Genomic DNA, 14,087 nt, shown 5'->3' with positions numbered 1-14,087 from the left:
GACGAAAGAGGTTTAACTTTCTTCCCTGATTTACACTGATAAGTTTTTAAACGGAAGACCATGCAGATATACAGACTCCTCTCATTTATTGTTAAACACATCAGCGAGTTTCTTAACCCTTTTTGGGGGGTTTTTAAATAATGCAGATACGGCAAATGCCCGTATTGAAAGTATCTCGCGGTTTATTTGTTGCGAGAGACAGCAACAATATAAATGGATTAACAAGTTTATATGGTCGCGGGTCGCGCTGGAGCATGCCTTCGCAATATTGGCATTCTTCACGCATATCAAGCAGATATTGTATGAATTAAAGGGTGAACCTGAATCCTGTAATATTAGATGAGCTCAGGAGAGCGGCGGAGCTTTCTCTCCGTGCTACTAAAGAAACGGGTTTTTCCTCGTCGCAGTTTCCCCGAGAATCTGCATCTAAACAGTATTAATCAACATACAGATAACAAAAACAGAGTGTTGTCTCTCGTGCCCCCCCTCTCCCTCAGAGAGCTTGGGGGACGAAACAACAACCAGCAACCAGAGATGCATATAAGGCTGATCTGAGAGCAGTCATTGTCTCAAAATCATAAGGTTGCGTTAAAGGGGACCTGTCGTTCACAAGTGGCCTCTTAGGGCACTTTTCATAGAGCACAGATAAAACCTGTGCCCGATGTGCCCTCACATACAAAATAGTTTGTTAACCCCTTATGTTCCGTCTTCATTAAAGAAGACCTAATTTTTGTCTCCATTAAAAAAGACATATAAAACAGAACAATAGGGTTTTTCTTAGTAGCTCAGCTGTGCCCTGCCGGTCCTCCGCTTCAGGGCAGTGAGCATTCTGGAGTCAATCTCCTTTTTAGTGCATTTTTCCATGAGTGGAGAAAATTAAAAAATGTCACAAAATGGCTGCTAGAGGTTATAGAGAAAGGCTACATAATTCAGTTTGTTTCCCATCCTCCCAGGTTCGGAGGGGTTTTACCCACCGAGGTGGGCCCCGGAAAAAGACCACCTTATTAAAGGAATAGGTCATTGCTTTATAGCCATTATTTTATTGTACCAAAGAAGGATGGAGGGCTGAGGCCTATTTAGATCGATCTCTGAAGAGATAAAAATTCTAAAACTGACAATTCCTTTTATTGTGGCGTTAATCAGGTCTGAGGACTGGTTCGTCATGATACATTTTAAGGACCCCTATGTCCATATATCTATCCTCCTGCAGCATCTGGAAATCCCAGGTTTGCTTTCGGGGGCAAACCATACCAATATCGGGTTCTGCCGTTCAGAGTAGTTATTTCACAGCGCATAATGCATGGATTTAACCCTTGCTCCTCTGAGACTTCAAGGGATCCAAATACTTAATTACATAGACTATTGGCTTGTGTTAGTCCAGTCTCGAGACATGGCAGTTCGGCATCGAGATGTCGTCCTTGCCCATATGAAGCGCCTAGGGCTACGGAACAACGGTCATGTTAGGTCCATTGGCGGCAGCATCTAGTATTAGGGAGGCCTGAGTTCGCGCCCTTTATACAGACTGGCGCATCAGGTTCTCCTTTGGTCTCACGGGAAATTTTTTGTCATTCAGACATCCCCAGGGTCCAGAATGTGAGAGCAGACACCCTGTCGAGGCAGGGGCTGAGGTTGTAAAGCCCATACTATTCGAAAGATTATGGTTTAAAATGGAGATTACTCCAGATTTAAGATCCACTATTTCTGTTTTTATGCTCCTATTACTAAGGGCTCTTTTTAGTGTTTCGAAAGCCCTTTTCATGGCCTCTTTCAAACACATTTGACTTATGTGCAGATACATTTCTGTCACTGAAGTTAGCCTTTTTATTAGCCATCATAGTTCAACAGGTGCCCGCAAGTCGGCTTCATCCGTTTTAACCGTGAGGGCTGTGAATTACTCTAGTTCTGAGGATCTAGATGTAATTAATGTTTATGCATAAAACACAAATGAGCTCCACACGAAATTAAGGCTATTTTAAATGGAGACTATTCACTACTCGGTTTAGTGACAAAAATTTATTTCCAAACTGCCCAGTGGCTTCAGTTCTGGAATTTTTACAAAATCGGTTTTCATCCGGTTTATATCCATTTACTACCAGAGTATAGGCTGCGGCTATCTCTGTGTCTATGCTCCTATTTCTAAGGGTTCTATCTGTAGTGCTTTGAAAGCCCTTCTCATGGCCTCTTTCGAACACATTTGACTCATGTACAGATACATTTCTGTCACTGAAGTTAGCCTTTTTTATTAGCCATCATGGTTCAACAGGTGCCCGCAAGTCGGCTTCATCCGTTTTAACCGTGAGGGCTGTGAATTACTCTAGTTCTGAGGATCTAGATGTAATTAATGTTTATGCATAAAACACAAATGAGCTCCACACGAAATTAAGGCTATTTTAAATGGAGACTATTCACTACTCGGTTTAGTGACAAACATTTACTTCCAAACTGCCCATTGGCTTCAGTTCTGGAATTTTTACAATACCGTTTTTTCATCCGGTTTATATCCATTTACTACCAGAGTATAGGCTGCGGCTATCTCTGTTTTTATGCTCTTATTACTAAGCGCTCTATCTGTAGTCGTTTCGAAAGCCCTTCTCATGGCCTCTTTCGAACACATTGATTCATGTACAGATAAAGTTCTGTCACTGAAGTTAGCCTTTTTATTAGCCATCACTTCTCTGAGGAGAGTGAGTGACTTCTTATTCATGCCTGGAGTTCGCTTCAGACGAATTAAGGCTATTTTAACTACCTGGTGTAGTGACGACATATTTAGTTCCAAACTGCCCAGTGGCTTCAGTTCTGGAATTTTTACAATACCGGTTTTTTATCCGGTTTATACCCAGAGTATATGCTGAGGCTATCTCTGGTTTCACACTCGTATCCCTGAGGGCTCTATGGGTAGTAGCATCACTTCTCTGAGGGAGTGAGTGACTAACAAGCTTATCAGCTGCTTCTTCATACCTGGAGTTTCGCTCCAGGCGACATTTAAGGCTGTTTTAAATGGAGATTATTCACTACTCTGTGTAGTGACAAACATTTACTTCCAAACTGCCCACTGGCTTCAGTTCTGGAATTTTTACAATACCGGGTTTTCATCCGGTTTATATCCATTTACTATCGGAGTATATGCTGCGGCTATCTCTGCCTTCACGCCTTATTGGGTGGTACATTTAGGATGAGGCCTCCTGCTCAAATCAGAGTTCCAGTATGGGACCTGGCAGTAGTTCTGAAAGGGGTTCTTTATGGCACCTTTCGAACCCATTAACTTGTGTACAGTTAAGTTTCTGTCACTGGAGTTAGCCTTTTTATTAGCCATCACTTCTCCGAGGAGAGTGGGCAACTTCCAAGCTTATCAGCTTCTTCTCTATCCTGGAGTTTGCTTCAGGACATATTAAGGCTTTTTGCACCCAAGACCGGGTTATGTTCCCAAGGTTCCTAGCAATGTGGCTAGAACATTGGTCTTTCAGGCTTTTTCATCCTCCTCCTCAAGAGTCGGCGGATCAACAGAGGCTACATCTTCTATGCCCTGAGGGGTTTTTAGAGGTTTACATTAATAGATCTTCCACCTTAGAAGATCCGACCAACTTTTGGTCTGTGTTTGGTTCTCCAAGAGAGAACATTCTTCCTCTAAACAAACAATCAATAATTGATTGTGGAGGCTATTTTTATAGCGTATGAGGTGCACATTATGTTTTCACCTCTGCGAAAATTAGGGCACACTCGACTAGGAGTATGGCGTCTTATCTGGCCCCTTTGTCAGGGACCTCCATGCTTTGTGGTGTGGCGGGATAATCTCCCCCACACATTTTTATGAGGTATTATGATTTTAGACCTCCCTTTTCTACCGGGATCTCAGGTCTTTATGTCTTAAGTTGTGCGTAGACACCTTCACACTTACAGACAGTCACAATTAATTATGGCGTAGTGGGTATCTCGTTCCCCATAATGTCATTACATGACACAGCGTCAAGTATCCCTTGAAAGGGAACGTCAGGTTACGACTGTAACCGTGGTTCCCTGAGATAGGGAACGAGACGCTGTGTCCCTTTGCCATAACTCCTTGTGCCTGTAGCATTCGCTTCAATTTTAACAGAAGCTGTTTGACCTATATTATTTCCGCATATTTATAGCCTCGCGTTGCCACGTCACTCTTGACGTCATCCGCCGGCGTCTATATATAGACCTAGTTGACACAATATTCACGCGCGTCACGCTGCATAGCGTTCCCCATAATGTCATTACATGACACAGCGTCTCGTTCCCTATCTCAGGGAACCACGGTTACAGTCGTAACCTGACGTTTCGCTGTATTGTAGACCTGTTTGAGTCGTGACTCACTCGGATCTTTAACCCGGATCTTTAAATTAACTCATGAGTCGCGAGTCTATAGTGTCATTAACCTGGATCAGTTGAGTCCTACTACAATTCAATGTAAAACCATAAACAGCTCCACCACACACACAAAGCTCTTTCAACATTATTGATGAGACTTCGCTCGCACTACAGATCCCCTCGTAACTGGCTGATCTGCGTGAGAACTGACCCAAGATTCTCACTCAGAGCCGGAAACAATGCAGACTCGAGAGACATGCGAATCTGCTCTGACTTGAGAATCTCTCAACTCGTAACCGGCTGATCCGTAACCGGCTCATCCGGATTCCGTAGCCGGCTGATCCGTAACCGGCTGATCTGCACAAACTGTCTCTCCGGCTCTGGGTGCTACATAAGCAGAACACAGTTTTTTTCTATATTTTCTCTATATTATTATGCTATTGTTATTTTTAAATGGTCGACCATACACACCAAACCTAAAACCTATAAGCATGTTTCAGAAGTGAAAGGCTTTTGTTGTGGATTTGCTTTTGAGGAGACTTCGCTCTATAGATCCACTAGATCCACGCGAATCAGCCGGTTAGTGGATCTGTAGAGCGAGTCTCATGTCCATGGTCTGCGAGTCTGCAATGTTTCCGGCTCTGAGAATCTCGAGTCGAGATCAGCCGGTTACAAGTGGGTCTGTACGGAGTTTCCTTGGCAATTTAGCAATACTGACTCAAGTGACTCACACAACCCGGATCACTTTAGTGAGTGACTCACAATAACCCGGATCCTTAAAAGGAATCGAGTTTGCCAGGCCTACTGTACTGATAAACTATAATAGCAGAAAGGGACAAAAAGCACTAGCCTACCAACGCGTTTCCACAACGCGTTTTCATTCAGAACACTTGAACCAGCTGCAACGGACAAAGGAGATCAGTGATTACATAACGGGAACCGTAGTTGCAACATGCATTTGGAAAGGCGAGGCGCTAGAGAGCACTGTTCATTTGAATGCAAAATACAATTTCACCTTAAAGGCAGGGTAGGCAGGAATTATCTAAAAAACTTTTTTACAAATTTGTTTAAACTGTCTTTATATACAAATGCATAATTAAAATGTAAGTACTCTGAAAAAGAGAGTATAAAACTCGACTGTCTGTAGACCTCTCACGACTGTGTTAAACACAGTTAATTATTTCCATTCGGGACGAAACAAATGATTTGCTTGCGCGAATATCACTCTTTCTCGCGACCATGGCATCACCCGTTGCTATGGGATCTGCCCAGACATGCGCACACCCGATTGATTTGAACGTGCACGAGGCACTCTAGGAAGAGCAAAAGTATGGCAGAGAAAGTTCATTCACAACTCACAGTACCTGCAAATCCAGTCAGTGAAGGCAAACAAGGCAAAAAAAAGGAATAAACGAAGCAATCAAACGAGAGTAAATATCACGTGGCTTTTCCTCGAGTCGATGATGCGGTAGCGGTATTGTCTCCGGAGTGTAGTCCTCATCAGAGTCAACAATGCTTTCATCACGGAAACTCTTCCATGCAAAACACTGGCTTAATAGTGAGTACTAAAAGCCATCCTATCTGTTTATATTCATAGTGATAAAGTTAGGTGTATTATTACATGTGATTGTGACTTGATGTTATTACATGCACCGCGCTCCTTCCTCTCCGCTTGTCTGAGGTAAATCCTTCTCCCAGCAAAGCAGTCGGTGTCGCGCGTTCATGTGTTTTGGGGGCGTGGCTTTAGAAGAAACCCAGAAGGGAGGGGGTGGAGTGAATGGAAAAATGAGCTGTGTTTAAAACAGTGGTGAGAGGTCTACAGACACTCGATTTTTATACTCTCTTTTTTAGAGTACTTACATTTTACTTATGTATTGATATATAAAGACAGTTTAAACAAATTTGTAAAAAAGTTTTTTTTAGCTAATTCCTGCCTATCCTGCCTTTAAGATGGGGGTAAATCCTACTTACAGTCCCTTTAAATTCTAGAAACAGAACAAAGTTATGTATGACTATTAGTTTAACGTTTTCACCTGCTTACAATGCTCACATCTACCATTGTGTTTGGTCACTAATATCAAGGTATCTGAAAACACGTCAGACAGTTATATTTGGAGCTAGCCTGTCTGAAACCGAGCATATATTATATATTAAAATACAACACTGTGTGACACTAGCATTATATGCAAACGGCCCCTACGCTAATAGGATTTTGTTTCTCTCTCCCTGTCTCATCCTCGAACCCAAGGACATTAAGAAAAACAGACCCAGTTCCTGCTTCTGTGGAGGTCAACACACCACTGATCTACTGGCCGTCCTTCAACATGATGCCCAGCCGATGCCTGACCAACAACCACCGACGGAACCAGTTTAATCTCCTTATCCGTTTACATCCCATATAAATAAATATATATATATATATATATATCTCCCAAGTTTTTTCCCCCTCCTAGGACTTTTTGTTCCTCCCAGGCTAAAAGAGTCGGGAGGTTTTTCTCCTAGAGAGTTTTTCAACCCCGAAAACTCAGCCGACATTGGCTTAACTTAGCATCCTCTTGTATACGATACATTATCAATACCCTCGCTTGTTAAGTTTATTCATAGCCACTGCATTTTGCTACTTATATTGTCTGTCAATTTTTTTGTGTTTTCCCCTGCTTCTATTAATGCAAAGCTGCTTTGAAACAATTACCAATTGTGAAAAGCGCTATATAAATAAAATTGAATTGAAATGATTAGAGCACTCATAGTGTTTGTCGTTGCATAGGGGGAATCCCTCTAGTTTGGGGGGCCCCTCTCATGGAGCAGTACTGGAGACTGATAGCACTGTCTCACTAGGGTGGTTTGCTTACAGTTGTTGATACTGGTTGACGAGGGCAGATACACAACTTAAACGGCCATGGGTGGCCCCCTTCAGCTGGGGGCCCTAGGCAGCTGCCTACCCCATTGCGACGACTTTGCGTCCATATCATACCTGTCAACACTCCCGTTTTTCCCGGGAGTCTTCCGTATTTCACACCAATCTCCCGCCCCCTCCCGTTTTGTTATTTTTCCCAGAAAACTCCTGTAACTTAAACCAGGGTTCCCACACCTTAAAGGGCGTGTTGCAGGTTAACCACCACTGTTGATTAATGGGTACATAAATTACTCAAGATATGTATATCATTTTTAAAATGTCTCAAAAAAGGTCTTAAAGACCCTTTTTTTAATGTTTTTGGTATTAACGTTTTTTTTTAAGCAATTCGGCGATGACGTCACGTTGGGTAGAAGTAGATGAAAGCCTCAGCCAGAGCTATAGAAATAGATGAGACATTTATTGCCGTTTTATTAATACTTACGTTTATAATATGGAAATCATATATACATAATAGGAAATATATAATGTGGTATACTGCAAAGTTACCCTGCTAATTATTATTTATGATATATGTGGAGATAAATAAAACTTTGCAAATCTGCTGATTCAATCCATTCATGTCCTGACCACCAGGCTAGAGAGTTTTAAACATCCTTAATCCACACTTACTAGTCTATCATATAATATCTAAAATATATTTTTATGTGAAATAAAAGGAAGTTTTGTTATATTGTTTATGCGATCATAACGAATCACACGATCATTTTATACACAGAAGCAGCGGTCAGCAGCTGCAGCGGGCTTGAATCCAACCGCATACTGCAATAAACAGGCGTTCGGCGGCTTTTTACATCAAAGGATGACAGGCTAGAAACCAATCACTGATCCCCGTATTTTTATAAATCCTGGACATGATTGGACCGGCCGAACGGGTTGAGCACTTTTATATTTGTTGAGCAGAGAGGCTGCATAGTTTGACCAGCGGGCTGCGGGAACCGGCCGCACATCAGACCGACAGACGGTGTTGCTAATATAACTCACAATGTATAACTATTATCAGACCGGCCAACCGGGAAAGTCCCGACTCTCCCGACTGAAACTCCGCTACTGGCTGTAGGGAAATGTGTGCGTTTTGATCGGTGTTCGAGGCTCTTACCTCGCGACCAGATGTGACGACGTGACGCCTCACTCAGCTTCCAGGATTTGAGTCATGCTGCCTGAATTCGTTTGTGCTGAAGATCGCATACACCCATTTCAGCAGGATTATGGTCCCCCTCAAACCAGCATGCACGAGTATGTTAATTGTTTGTTTACTTTCTACACGAAGTTATGCTAAGGCTATCTGGCTTTCTGCCTATTTCTCTATACTAGCCCATCTATCTGTCTGTCTGTCTGTCTATCTATCTATCTGTCTGTCTATCTATCTATCTGTCGTTCTGTCTATCTAGTCTATCTATCTAGTCTATCTATATCTATGTATTTATCTATAATTTGCATTGATATAATCTGAATATTGTACTTTACTCATCTCTCTAGTCACTCTCAATGCTCTTAAGGCAAATTCTCTCCCCAACGTGACGTCATGCAGTGCGTTGAGGGGGAAAGGAGAATCCTTGCAAACCGCTGTACTTTTTCGTTTTTTATTCCGTTTTATGATAACCAACAACATAAAATACAATGGATAACAATTTAAATGTTTATTATCAACAAGCAAATTGCCCAAATTCGTGGAAAAATTTTACCTGCAAAACGCACTTTAAGCCCTTTTCACACAGACATTCCGTAAAATACACGGGAAAGGCATCCTGGAATTTTCTGGAATCGTTAGATTTTTTGTTCATTCACACTGCCAATGATTACCCAGCATCTGATGGTCCCGGAAAGACACGTGACCTGTTGAAAGTCCCGCCCTCTCTTCTATGCAGTGTCTGAAGTTTGCATATTATTTATTATTTCTCTCTCCAGAAACCACTCGTGTGCATTTTTGTTTAAGATAAGTCTATAAAGGAGCGTGTGAACACGCAGTTCTATGCTGGTGAATGATCTCAGCTTCAGAGTGGATATTTGAATTCAGTTTTCAGACATTTCTCATCGTGATTGTTTATATGCATTTTAAACCCGCATTTTGAGGAGCTGGACGATATATCTTGTTTGGATGACGCGCGGGTATTTTCATTTATTGTAGCTCTAATGAGCATGTGACGCGGTATTCTTTTATGCTGCTGAATGATCTCCGCTTCAACGCAGTAAGTAACCAGCTAACTTACCTGATATTGGCTTCAGTCCAGTTTGCTGACATTTCTCATTGTGAATGTTGTAAATCCCTCATTTTAAAGAGTTGAACCAACTTCATGTTGCCATGACACGCGCGTCCTCACTACGGCACGTTCGTCATTGTTTATGCGTCTCATTTATCATTTCCTGATAACTGCTTCAATCTAGTTTGCAACATTTCTCGTGGTGAATGTTTATATGCATGTTATCCTTAATTTTAAGGAGCTGAACCATAACTTTTGTTGTGATGACAAGCCCATTACGGCATTCAGGGGCGAAAATTTCATTTAAATGTTGGGGGGACATTAAACATAAAATTTTTCAAGAACAATTTTTGAAGGGGACACCAATAATACAGGCAAAATTGTACTTGCAAGGAAATGCGTACAGATAGAAAACGTTTCTCTTTCTCTATGAACGGACGCAAATTTAATTTTAATACACATGAATGCAGAGGTGGAAAGATAATACAATATTCCACTTAAGTAAAAGTAAAGTTACTGGTCTAAAAATCTCCTCAAGTAAAAGTAGGCTAAGTCATTTTAATTTTACTCAGAGTAAAAGTTACTTCTTTACAGCGGGGAGAGGTTTCTAGTATAGTTAAAAAAGGACAAGGGAATAAATCTCAAACTACAGTGTTTCCCACAGATCTGAAATTTACTTGTGGTGGTAGCTGGTGAAAAGGGCAATCATTATCCACGGACAAAAAATGGTCTACTATACATGTGACAAAGAACTAATAATGTGTGACACAACACAATAGTTTGATTTATTATACATTAATATTAATTTCACATTATAGTTCATTAATCTAACCACCCCAAACTTTCTTTGCTGACACTGTTTGTCAAAGCACCACGAAAACACTTTGTTTTTGCACTGATATATGAAGCAATTTAATGACCCCTTTTATCAAACTCAATATATACAATACTATGTATACTATAGCCTATTAATAGACAGTGCAGGTCTATAGATTATAAATGTGACTGGTGTTATAATGTTAATAATTTCTATTAGATAGGCACTTTTACTGCTTCTGCTTTCTATTTCTCTTTTGCTGATTAAAAAAGCTTAATCCACTGATTATTTCAGATTTAAAAGTTTACTTGCTGTCCCGATGACAGACTTTACATTACAGCTTTGCGTTTTTTATATACTGAGTCAGCTAGAGCTTTGCTCATTCAGTATTAGCACTGCTTTTTGCTACAATCTCTGTGGAAACTGTTTAGATTTTAGTAAAGATATATTCTATTAATAGAAAGATTATTAAAAAATTGGATAAAGAAAATGAAGTGGCGCGTGGTCGTGACAAGAGTCAGTTGTTATCGCCATAGAAACCGGAGGCACGCTGAAACAGCACTCGAGCTTTGCGCTCGCGGCCGTTCTCCGATCGACTCGGGTTTTACACACAATATTAATCAGACATGGGACCCGAAGTAATGAACTAGGACCGACCCGGACCCGACTGACAATTTAAAATATAAACCCGGAACCGTACGGGTTAGTAGGTCTGAATGTGTATATTAAATTCAACCAATGGTGAGGCTTAACGACAAAGACAGGGTGACATGGGAGCCATGAAGTATATCGCTATCTGAAATATTGCCAAAGACAGGAAGTATGGCAAGGGAGACGCAGCGTCTCACTACACAACTATGCAAAAAAGCATTTTGGTATGAATCAACATTCGCATACAGAAGATATAAGCAATTAAAGCGAACAGTTTAGCATGTGTGCTTAAAAAGTCTAGAATTTTTATGATATTATCCTACACTACACAGGAAATTTCAGAAAACTTCTTGCATAAAATAGATTCAAGCACTTTCAATGACCTGTATCTATGTATGCATAATTTTAAAAACTTCCCAAAGCCTTGAATTCCCCCCAGATTCACAAACTTTCAAGGATTTCGAGGACCTGTAAGGAACCCTGTTAAAAGGCCCTGTTATATAAACGGCCCTGTTAAAGCTTGTTATACGAATAATCACATCATTATATTATTCCAAGGTTGTCCAGTTGCCAGATCTTGTATAAAAACGAATCCTACTCACACAATAGACACATCATACTATTTTGAACCCATTTTTGACCCAACCTACAACTTGGTTGCGCTGTTGATATCTGCGCAGGTAGACGGGGAAAGTTGAATAACTAGACCGCGCATTTGCTGCTGGATTGTGGGTCAACAGAACTGTCATATTAGTCGTGGCAACTTTTTCGTTAATCTCATAACCACTGAAGGTAAATGCCTCCGTTGTGTGCGGTTTGGAGATGTACAAACCTTCACACACCTCAAAAAGAGTCTCTGTAATTACCTTTTACATGTAAGACTGAACAGTTGTTTCTGGTTGTGTTCGGTCATTGTAACATTATTTGGAGAGTCGGCAACTGGAGGCAGACTATTAATAGCTAGCAATATCGCTATTTAGCCATGAATGTTGATGAGATTTACCAGTGTTTAAATGTTTTATAAAATTGTAATACATATTAGAGTTAAGCTGTATTAAATTGTCCGTCTTACTGTAGTTCGCTGGTTAGGGTTTCCTACAGTGAAACAAATAAGGAGGCATTGGGAGGTTGCTGAAAATATAGAATGGTTAACCTCAAATAAATCCTTAAATAATTTATCCTTATGTTCCTAATTGTTGATTTACTTATTATATTGATATAATTATTATATTTTTTATAAATATCTCCTGGATTTTGAAAACCAAATGTTGACATGTATGGTCTATATACGTTGGAATTACTCCCCTAAATTTAGTCTACGTGCAAATCTGCAGCACCCAGAGTCTGTTCTGATGCAGGTCACACATAAAAAAACAGAAACTGGTACATAAAAAACAAAGTTGTTTACAAGGTATACCAGTTATTAAAATAGGTAATTTGGTTGCATTTGCAAGTTTTCCAGTAGCGTGACATCAGATCTTTTTAAAATATCTAAATACAATTTGCAATAATAAAACAGAGAAAGAAACAATAAAAAATACATGTTTTTTTTCTCACTCTTACAATTGTGGCAAATCTGCCACTAATAAAAGTACATTGAAAACTAGTCCATCTGTTAGACATGAAAGGTCTAGGTTTTAGAATGTGTAGATAAAACACTTGTATTTTGTATATAGTCTTTTGTGAAGTAAAAAACTGATAAATTGATAGTCAGAAATAAAATTCTTACCTTAAAATTATTTTTTCTCCTTCTATCTGTTATATTTATGCTGTAGAGATGATAGAGATGGCTAGTGTTATAGTGATTTCATCCCTCTTGCCAATTTCTAAGTGGTTAATCTGATATTGTTACCCAGCAGTAAACATTCCGAGGTCCACCTACCTTATCTGCTTTGGATAACCCAGCCCCCTGAGCACATGAAAGCAAGCACCTGAATATAATCAGCCTATGTTGTAGTGATTAATATGAATGATAATATGTATCTCTACATGCTATTTATTTTTGTTTTATATGTGTTTAGATTGTAATGGAAATTTCCTCGCTACGGTAGTCAGACGTATACTGTAGGTCTATAGCCGATAGCGCTAGCCTTCATAATGACAGTTGGCATGTTTGCCCATTATAGTTTTAAATTATTATTATGCTATTATCATCAACAACGTGCTTTCCGTGCTGCCCGGACACCTCTCTGCACCTGGAATTGTAATGCGCGTGGCTCTGAGATTTCCTTGCACTTAAGATTTTGTTATTCGCGCAGGGGTTTAAAAAAAGGGAGTGAGGCACCGCTCCCTGGCATGCAAGAAATACCAGAGCACCTGGGCATGACACACTCAAATTAATGGCTTCATGTTTAAGAAGGTTGCAGCCGTGACAGTATTTGTGTGTATTTAATTTAACATTTTCTGTAGACACCAAGTACTGAAACTTAGTAATTAAATAACAATAATCAGATAATCACAACGCGCACAAAATAAACTCCTATATGTTTAATGGACCGTCCCTCTACCTTTTTTTTCTTTAGAAGCCCTTGAACATAGGATGGAAGACAGTTAATTATGATTAACAATTAATTTTGTGTATAGTTCATACTAGGGATGTGAATTTATGCAATTTCCCATATTCGGTGATTGTTTAAATAAACAATCAATCAATCAAATAATCGTTAACAGTAATAGTGCAATAAGCCTTTACTGCAGTGGCATATAGCCAATGACATAAAAGTGTCACAGGTCGGAGCGGACCACCACTATCGTGAGTCACGCGCCTCCCTCTGTTTCCACCCCGAGGAGGTCCTAAAACACCCCAATGACCAGACAGACAAGAGATATAAAATTGAACAAGGTTTATTAATTAAAAAGAGGGGAAGGGGGAAATTTTAAAAGGGCGGCTTCTGGAATTTGGGAAGCTGAATGGACGATCTGAGTCTCCTTTGACTCACACGTGGACTGCAGGTAGGTATTCCAGGCTCTCTCCCTCCTCAACTCACACGTGAACTGCAGGTAAGTATTCCAGACTCTTGTCCTGGACTCACATGAGGACGTACAGGTAGGTATACAGGTAGGTAAACAGGTATGCACACTGGACTCTCAGCCTCGGGCGTACAGAAGGTATACAGGTGGGTACTCTGGGCTGGTAGCTTTGGGCGTGCAGGAGGTATACAGGTGAGTACACTGG

Source organism: Paramisgurnus dabryanus, chromosome 6 (genome assembly GCF_030506205.2).
Source record: "Paramisgurnus dabryanus chromosome 6, PD_genome_1.1, whole genome shotgun sequence".
In the NCBI taxonomy this organism is placed as follows: domain Eukaryota; kingdom Metazoa; phylum Chordata; class Actinopteri; order Cypriniformes; family Cobitidae; genus Paramisgurnus; species Paramisgurnus dabryanus.
This window is presented reverse-complemented; position numbering follows the sequence as displayed.